The sequence below is a fragment of the Oryzias latipes genome, chromosome 23 (assembly GCF_002234675.1).
Source record: "Oryzias latipes chromosome 23, ASM223467v1".
Classification (NCBI taxonomy): domain Eukaryota; kingdom Metazoa; phylum Chordata; class Actinopteri; order Beloniformes; family Adrianichthyidae; genus Oryzias; species Oryzias latipes.
Window position 1 is genome coordinate 10,138,102 of NC_019881.2, and position 10,280 is coordinate 10,148,381.

General features: G+C 41.7%; 1 protein-coding gene across 4 annotated transcripts in view; it reads right to left on the minus strand.

The window, feature by feature from the left end:
• osbpl8 (oxysterol binding protein like 8) overlaps positions 1-8,154 on the minus strand; it is a 101,426-nt gene extending 93,272 nt beyond the window's left edge. For 3 of the 4 annotated variants that reach the window (XM_023952609.1, XM_023952607.1, XM_023952604.1), the window contains exon 1: positions 7,834-8,154. The gene's annotated coding sequence lies outside the window, so the exon portion shown is untranslated. The remainder of the gene's footprint in view (positions 1-7,833) is intronic. The other variant, XM_023952606.1, reaches the window with a different exon arrangement.
• Between the last annotated feature and the right edge of the window lie 2,126 nt (positions 8,155-10,280).

Below are 10,280 nucleotides of genomic sequence, written 5' to 3' on the forward strand. Positions count from 1 at the left end.
TGCGGCTTGTAATCGGGTGCGCTTCGTAGTCCGGAATTTACGGTACTTATTTAGAGGTCGCCAGTGTTAAAGAGTTAACCTTACCTCTGTGTTTTACAAAAGTTTGCATCAATTTTTTTGTTCATGTTCATCTGAACGTTTTTTATCTCATGTTTTTTAAAAGTCTTTTTTTGTGAAGAAGTGTAAAGTATTTTGGGTTTTTATACTTTGACGCTTGTTTCGTTTTAATAAACTCTGAAATCATCAATGCTGGGCGTGCTAACTGGTTTAGCACTCTGGGAAGCATATCTGGGAACGCACACTCACCTTACATTTAGACTAACAGTTCCACACCTAGTTAGAGGGAAGCTGCTCATTCATGAAACAGCTAATGAGTGTGGACAAAAACATTCTAAAGCTTCAGTAGTCCTCTGGCAGTTTGGCAGCTGGAAGTGAAAGCTATGCAGAAGAGCAGGTTTTCAGTGTGTGTGTGCTGAGCTGGGATCACACTCATGACTGTAATGATTACCAAGTGAAAGAAGACACCTTTAAAGTCCTCACTGTTCTAGACAACAGTTTCCCTTTTACTTTGAAAAGGCACTGCTTTTTCAATTTCAGGCCCCAGGGCCAAATGTGGCCCAGGGCCCATGTTTAATGGGCCTTCAGGAAACACAGAACAGAAGAACTAGAATATGACCCACATGTGAAACTTGCCCTTGACTTTGCATTAATTCTCAGGTTTGGTCCAAACGAGGCATTTTCCTCTGAAAAAAAAAGACTAAATGAGCTGAATATGTGACAATGAACAAAACACATTTAAAAGAAATTTTAAAACAGTCTTCTGGCCTTTATTTTTTGTTTACATTAAAACAAAAGAGATTAAACAACTACACTCTCAAAGCTGTGTTTCCACTGAAATTGAGCAAATTAGATTTATCCAAAAAAAAGTTATTGCGCTTGGAGTAGGTGGTTTTTGGGGTACAAGCATCACACAGCTTATTAAAAGTTCAGCGTGTCATGTGGAATTGTTGGATCCACAGCTCCTCTGTAAAATCGCCAACCACCATTTCCCAAAATTTCTTTATCCGTAGCCCCTCCCACGTGTATGGAGCCCGCCGCTCCATGGCCTGAATAAGACGCAGACATCTCCTTTGATAGATGATGAGCGCTCGTGCCGTGGCAAATTTGAATGGATCTGCTGTAAATCAAATTATTACCATCCATCGCCATGTTTTTGATCGCGTGAGTTGGTTTGTGTTTATTCACATAATCAGGATTTAATGGAAACTGTGTCATTGCTAAATTGTGTTTTTCAACATTTCTAGGATTTTGATAAAGTTTTGTGCATATGTGGAGCAAAATCCAATATTTTTTAATCAAACACAATCACAAAAAAAACAAGTAATAATAATAATGGATTGGATTTATCTGCGCTTTTCCAGATGCTCAAAGCGCTTACAATGTGTCCAGTATTTATTCACTCCTCATTCATACTTGGTGATGGTAACTACTGATGTAGCCACAGCTGCCTGGGGCAGGCTGACATGATCCCATCAAGATATTTTGCACATGTAACCGCGGCTTATGGTGTCGACTTGCAACATGGCGGGGGCGTGGCATCATGATGGTGTCTCTCCATCGGGATGTCAGTCACCCATCACGATGGACGATGGTACATCGGCACAACCCTACTAGAAAAGGAATATTGTGTCATCCATGTGTGGATCCCCCGCCCCCTCTATAATCACCCTCCTATCCCTCCCTCTCTAACATCCCTCTCTCTTCTTACCTCCTTTCCTTTTCCATTTGGTGCAACACAAAAGATTTTCAAATATGCTTAAGTTTGGCCTAGATTACAAAAGAAGTTTATTCAGACATACCTCTGTCTTGTCAGAAGATTCACAACCCCTGTTGTTAAAGTAAAATCTGTCTAACACAAGAGGCCTTCAGCTCTCATCTGTCTGCCCAGCTGTTGGACAGGACAAGTTAAAAAAAGAAAAATGAGTAATTTAAACAGAACAAATGAATAATAATCCATCCATTCATCCATCTTCCTCCGCTTATCTGGGACCGGGTCACGGGGGCAGCAGTCTAAGAAGAGATGCCCAGACTTCTCTCGTCCCAGCCACTTCCTCCAGCTCCTCTGGGGGGACACCGAGGCGTTCCCAGGCCAGCCGACAGACATGGTCTCTCCAGCGTGTCCTTTGTCTTCCCCGGGGCCTCCGCCCAGTGGGACATGCCCGGAACACCTCTCCAGGGAGGCGTCCAGGAGCAATCCGGACTAGATGCCCGTGCCAACGTTCACCGCACGCACACACACACACTCAGGTAGACCCCGCCCCCTCTATCCCACCAGTCACCAGCCCACCGTTGATTGACATACACAGTGGTCCAGCAACTGGCAGAAAGAGCGGGGTGCCAGCCACCCGCAGCTTTGCGGACGTGTCGTGAATGTAATCTCCCCTCTGCAAGCCCACATCTATTTTGTTTAGGTATCCCCGATATGGAGCAGCAAGAAGTCAAGGATAAACTTAAGACAGGGGAACTGAAAAAGCTAACAGGCACCGCAGCAGCTGCAGTATTTCTCTGCGTAATTAATCGAGTGCGCATCAAGATCTCTCTTTCACTCTCTTTGTCTGGCCTCTTATTCTGTGTTCCAGCGTTATTTTGTTGTGCAAATGCATTTATCATGTAGGGAGGAACCTATGCGCAGCGCTTCCGGCGGAACCCTATGCTACAACAGCGAGCTTGACTACACGCGCGTCTGCAGCGACCACTCTGTTCGAAAGAAAATAACTTTCATGATCATAAAAATATGTAGATTATTTTACCTTTAAGAAATCTGGCGTTTTTTTTCTGCCAAAAATACTATGGGATAAATTGAAATTTCAGGTTTGCTTTGGGCTCGGGCCAGCAAATCAAGTTAATTGGTCGGGTTCGGACCGGGTTCTGCTTTAATGCCCGTGGGCCTGTGTCGGGTCAGGCTGGATTTTTTAGGCCCGATCTTACCTCTACTTCTCACCCTATCTCTAAGGGAGCGCCCAGCCACCCTACGGAGGAAGCTCATTTCAGCCGCTTGTATTCGGGACCTCGTTCTTTCGGTCATGACCCATAGCTCATGACCATAGGTGAGTATTGGAATGAAGATCGACCGGTAAATTGAGAGCTTTGCTTTTTGGCTCAGCTCTCTCTTCACCACAATGGACCGAAACAGCGACCGCACGCCCCAGATGGAGGAGTTTAAATACCCTGGGGTCTTGTTCACAAGTGAGGGAAGACCGGAGCATGAGATGATGAATTAATAGTAATAAAATTATAAATTCTTCTATCAAAAACTAAGAGAGCAGTTTTTTGAGTGGAAGAAATGAATTATTTATTTGAAGACGTTGTACTTCAACCAGTTGCTTATTTAAGTCCATGCTTTTTTCTCCTTTTTGAACGATACATTTCATTTAATGTTCTTTTTAAAAATCTTTTAAAATCTTTATCATGTTTTTATCCTGTAAAAAACAGAAATAACGTGACGACCAGATACGGTGGCCGTTTGGTCCAGTTGTTCAGCTCAGACGACAGACCATTTTCAGACTGAGGAATATCAGAGAAAACCAAAGCTCAGTCCGATTGGAAACGAATCGAGACAACCTCCAAAGATGAATCAGAGAGCGGTGCCTGGTGCTAGTTTTATTAATTATTATGAATTAATTGCTACTTTAAACACAGACCAAGTAACGGCTAACCATTAATATTTCCATTTATGTTTATCTTTACTCATTAGTTATATACCGAACTATAACCTCATGTGTGCTGCTGTTAGATAAACTGAGTGTCATGAGCAACCAGGAACCAACTAAACAAATCTGGCACTTAGGAGGAAATGCATCCAAACATCCAGATGACCCTGATCAGCTGTCGCCTTCGCATTTACACATCTGTACAGGATCTAAACACGTGGGACTTCACAAATGCTGCAGATGCTCTGTGAGATAAAGAGAGGGTCGAGGGGCTAAAATTGAGGTTTTTGAGACCTTTAGGAACTCCAAAATTTAAACTTAAAGAATAAATAAGTGAATTTTATAAGTAAACCTTCAGATTTGGATGTTACACAGAACTTGTTGGTGTGAGCTGAGGTTTTAATCTGTATTTATATGAACCCGCAGTCAATTTACAGTATTGTTGATTTGTTTCCTGAGCTAGTTCTGGATCTCTTGGTGTGTCATCCCGGTTCTGTACAGATGTGCGGCTGTGATGAGATCCTAACACACACACACACACACACACACACACACACAGCTTTTCCACAGTGACACACACTCAGACAGCGCCATAAAGAAAAAGGCAACACTTATCTCCTGCTGATAACAACTCTGACTGTAGAGAAGTCCAATAAAAAAATAACTGTGGTCAAGAAGTCTCAGTTTTACACAACCACAGTGAGCTCATGGAGAAAAGCATCGTCATGGTAACAAGGCAATGGTAAACCTCACTGCTGCTCTCTGGAATGAACAGAATGTCATTTACCCAATAAAGCAGAAAAAATCATCAGTAAAATAGCCGTACACACCCTGAACTAAACAGTAGGAACGGAAACTGCATCTCTTTGCAGCAAGCCCACAGCTGTTTAATCAGCTTAATTCATTCATTTGAATGAGAAGGTGTGTCCAAACTTTTGGTCTGTACTGTAACTCTGCATTTAAATGGCTCATTTTGCCTAAAGCCACATTAGTCATCACAACACGAGGCTTTAAATAAACAAAAATCCCCCATTCCAATTCTGTTTTTTTGTTTTAAAGTGTTTTAAGTCTCAGGTAGTTTTGTTAAAATCTTTTTTCATGCATATCCATCCATTCGTCTGATGTAGGAACAGTATAAAGATGTTGCTTCCTCAGAAACACATCCACATGTTAAAACAGCAGACCAAAGGCCTAGCTGCATGGAGTGGCTTTTAGGCCTTGTTTCCACTGAGAGGTCCGGTCTGGTCCAGTATTTTGAGCGTTTCCATTATAAAATGGACCCATTAATCTGGACTGAACCATACCATTTCCTGGCACCTGCTGGTTCCAACTGTTGAAACCCATTGATTGACTGAAGGTCTTCACAACAAAATAAGCTCCAAAAAGGCGGTGGTACTTCTTTTCGTCAACCACAATCTTTTCTCAAACAACATGAAATTGCTTTGTATCTACAAAGAACCAATAGCCAATGAGCTGCTGGATGACCTCCATTGGTGTTGTTGTTAGCTTCACCCTGCCTGAACCAGGAGGGTCCAACTTTGAATTCCCTGGACCATTCCAAACCGGACCAGACCGCTTGGTGGAAACGAGGCATCAAAATGCTTTTACACCAGGCCTGGGTGGTTCCCTTCACTGGGCAGATCTGAACTCCACCCTGAACTCTGGTCTGGGGCAAACAAGTGAGCCCTGGTTTGAATGAAAAGAAGGCTCTTCCTCTGCTAGAATATACAACCTGGTGTAGTTAAGATTGTCAAGTTGTACCAAAGTACTGCTTTGACACAGCACAGGTTGATATGAACCAAAACCATTCACCAGCTAATAATCAATGGTGGGAGCTCATAACATACAAAACACAAAGAAAAACACTTAGTCTAGCCTTCTGACCCTTGTATTTAATCATCACCTGCATTAAAGCACAGGATATTTGATCTACCTTCCTGAGTGGGCCCCAGTTTGGTCAGTAAGCTTTCACCCTGAAAAACACAGTTGGCTAAACAGGAAACCAATCTCTGAAGGATGAAGGAGTTTGTTTGTTTTTTATTATTCGGACGAATAGCAGAGGTAGATGTTTTTTTTCCTTCTTCATTTGCCCACCCCTCAAAGCAATTGGCCTGAGGTCGAAGCAGAGAGATTAAATGAAAAGGACTTTGGTACGGTGCAGTTTGCCTGCTGTAATAGTTTGAATAATCAAACACCTGTAATCTTGTGAACTTTTGCTTTATGTAAAGTGTCTGAAATATGAAGAACCATCATTTTTGTTACTTTGCTGCATCATCAATGTTTAGGTATTTTTGATGTGATTTTCTCTCAGTAACAGTATGCGAACGCCTTAAAAGTCGACTCTGCGTTCAAAGCTAGATGGATGTCCCGTAGCAGCCAACAAGCTGAGCAGTGAAGTGACTGAAATGCATCACTATTTGACTTGCAAATGAGCAGTTTCTCCTGTGACCTATTCTGTCTCCCTTTAAACAAAGCTTTGCATAAAGAATTCTGGGATTGACCTTCTTTGCATGTTCAAAAGGAGAGAATGGAAATATGGAAATGTTCAAAACATAACATCAGTAAGAAAGGACAGGTATGATTAGTGAACCTCTCTGTTTAAAAAAAACCTGTATCATACCATTCTTAAGCCTTTCAGAGTAAACTATATCCATATATAATAATACATTTTACATTTTTATTACGTATATGATAATATATTACCTTTTTGCACACTAAAGAACATTTTTTATGAAGTATGAGTTATTTTCCTGAGTTCTTTTCCTAATCTGAAGTAAGACTCGATTGATGAGGCTCCGCCCTTTCGCTCCTTGTGGGTGACGCCCATTTCATGAAGTCAACCTAGAGCCGGCCTCGGCTGCGTGTCTGCATTTCACCCAAGAAAAACAAACAACATTCAAGGTTTGGCAAAGATGGATGTGCATATGGTGAAAAGCACTAAGCCGATCACCACTAAAGTTAAAGTCCCACTATCTGTCACACACCTAGGTGTGCGAAAGTTGCTCTCCACATTTACGGTCAGCAGCAGACACAGCCGCGCTCGGGAACCATTTGGTGGCTTAACCCTCAAATTCAACTCCTTAATGCTGTGTGTCAAGCAGGGAGGCATTTTTAAAGTCTTTGGTATAACTCGGCCTGGGTTTGAACCCACGACCTTCCAGTTACAGGACGCACACTCTAACCATGAGGCTAGCTCCATGGAGAAAGTGGGCATTAGAGTTGGCCTGGAGGCAGGGCTGGCAGCACAGACTGGCTGAAAATGGCTCCTCCTTGCTTAGTGATGTCACAATGTGAGAACCTGCTCGTTTGGTGGATTGGGTGGGGGCGGTGCTCAGAGAGCAGTTTTTTAGAGAAATACTCAGAAATGTATGAAGGGATCAAAACACCGCTTTGGAATTTTTTTGTGAGGATTGAACATTATAATACACTTAAAAGCTTCTACGTGATATATGCCCGCTATAACCAACCAGAACTTTAAGCATTTCAGTTCTGTAAAGGAAAACTGTTTCAGTTTAGCTTCAGGTGTTGTGAGAAAATTGCATTTGATGAAACCAAAGTGGCTTATAAGGAACTAAAATAAATAATGCCTGACATGTTGATAAATGAGACTAAAAGAAAGGCAGAAAGCCACTAAGAGCAGGAACAGAATCTGATAGCCGGATGTTGGAGCCCTCCTTTTTCCCTGACCCTGCTGCTCATGTTCCTGGTTTAAAGTTGCAACAGTAGAGCTGGAGCTGAGAAGGAAGCCAGGCAACCTTGCAGCCAGGTCACATGACACATCCAGAGGCGGAGGGAAGCGGGGTCAAGTAAACAAGCCGGGAATGGTCCTTAGAGAAGCAAAGGTTTTCATCTATCTCTGCGTGCGTGAAAGTGGGGCGTTTGCGTGCTCACGAGCACGTGGCTGGAAGACCCATGGAGGCGGAAGTGAAGCAGCTGAAGCTGCTGCCACAGTCTGTACAACTAATCCTGCTTTATTACGTAACACCCCGCATTGCTGAACTGCAATGCAGAGCAGCAGTTATCTCTCCGCCGCGGATAAACATTAAATGATTAGCAACGACGCTAGCCGCGTTCATCATAGCAGAGTCTTACTTAGATCAGTATTTTTGGGACTGGTACTTACCGCTGCTGTGCTGGGGGGTCTGCGGGCTGACCCACGGAGAGAGACCACAATAACAGTGCTTCCAAATAACGCAGTCTTCAGAGGCGTTTGTGTAAAGAGCTAACTGTTAGCGGTCTACCGGGTGTCCGCAGCAAGCAGGGATGCTCTCGTTGGTCAGCTGACGTCACGACGGCACTGTTCTAAAGCATACGTTAAAAAAACCGGTCGAACCAGTCCTGACATGTCATCTGCTGCCCGCCTTCCCTCGTTTAATGTTCACTAGTTAGCTAACAGCGCGCCTGTACGATTCAGGCTGAGAACGAGTTTAAAGCTGACGAAATTTACGACACTTCCTGGTGGGGATTTCAAAATAAAAGCCTCACGTCTTTTCCTTTTAATCAGGCATCTCAACTCTGTATCTTCAGACAAAGCTTGGTGAAATTCTATATATCTGCCATATTATGGTGTATTATTCTGTTATAGTAACATTAAAGGGATATAAAGAGCAAGTTAAATTAAACCAAAATATCTGGTACTGAAAATGCAAGGATCATTTATATGTATTTACAGCTGTACATAATATATTGAAAGGTAAAAAATGAAGCAGCAGTTTGTGCTGCAGTCAACAGTAAATGCTCTGAGGGTTTTTATACTTGTTAGTATAACAGGTAATTTGAGGGATCTGAATATCCTCCCTGATGGCAGCAAGCTGAACAAGCGGTGTCTTGGGTGACAGCCTTCTGCCTTGTTTCTAAGCTCTGCCGAGGCATCATAAACTAACCATGTTCTCTGGGGAACAAAGGGCAGCGCATGATGTTTTCTGCAGTTCGGGCATTTGCGGACCGTGCAGTACACACCTGGGCCTTCAGTAGTGGTACATCTGAATAACTCAACCCCTCAATAAGCATTATATGCCTCTAAAGACACAGAAAAAACAAAACAGTAAACAAATATTATCTGTTACTGCAGGCAGGAAACAAATATATTTCTGCAATACAACATACATGCACATATAGAATCCATTAAATGCATAATCAAAAGAGCATAAAAATATGATGGAACCCCTGTTCACCTCCACACAACAAAGGACAGCTGAAATGCGATTGGTTGGTGTGTGTTAATGTAATAACACATGATTCAGGTATTTTTTTTAGGCCTTCAGAGAAGGCCTTGAAGGCCCTGACGGCCCACCACTGAGTTCTAGACATCCTGTCTCTGGCAGAGCAGAATCCAGACCAGTCATACTGCCTTATCTGTACACCATTTCTGCTTCTGCCATCCCAATGGGAGGCCATGTCCTCATTTGTTGTTGTTCACCTTTTGGTATATCAGCGAATCAGCCTTCACTGGTTTAGCAGAGAGCCTTACGCCGCATGCCCTTTCTGGCACAACCCTGTATTTTATCCGGCCGGGGACCGGCACAGGGGGACCTAGACATGGGCCCCTATGTGGCTACATATTTAGGCAGTAGAGCAGAGGGTCTTACATAATGAAGCTCATCTCACCTCCTTTGAATCATACCTTGGATTCCCAGATGCTAGTCCTGCACTAACCTTTTGAGCCATCCACTGATAAGAAAATGCAATAAAATTTTTCCAAAAATGTATTTGTTGGTCTTTTAAAAAATAAAAAAAAATTGATAAAACACAAAATTGCACCTAGCTGTATATTCTGGAGGTCTTGTCAGGCTTGGTAAGTATCATTTTAACCATTTTACAGAAACATCTACATTTCATACTTTAACAACTTGACTCCTTAAATATAACTGTTCTTGTTTAATGATACACTTGCATTAATTTCCTGAATGCACAAGCTGTATAGAGAGCAATGTTTTTTCCCTTTCTAGTACAACGTAACCTATTTTATTTCTTATTTTGAAAATTACTGTGTTTCCTAATGAAGCATTAGTCCCTGTTACATTTTGATTGTTGTTTTGCTGTTTATTTGTTGATCTTAAAGTTACAGAGATCATAAATCAAAGTTTTAACCTAGAAAATGTTCATCTTTCTTTTTTGAACACCATGTTGTCTTTTTTTCCCTAAATATTTTCATATATATACATATTTATTTATTATTTTCTTTTGTTATTGTACTTGAGTGGAATATTCAAATTTATTTTCATAAGAGCTGTTATTCAAACAAGGGTTTTCTTTTGAAGGGCAGGTATTATGTAGGTCCTGTGACATCATAACTTGAAAGAACAGGTTTGCTTCATATTTTCAATGATTGTCTGATTTTCCTGCCCATGCAGTCTAGAAAGTTGATATTTGTCCATAGAATAAATACTTATTTGCTTTAAAGATAGTTTTTATTGATAAGAATTAAACAGGGTGGAAGATAAAGTTGAAACATATGTTGTTTTAAATAAAAAAACATTTTTATATTTTTCAAGCATTCTTAAAAAAAAGAACTAAAATCGGTATTATTACCACTGACTGTCAATAAATATTACCAATGTAGCTACAGTG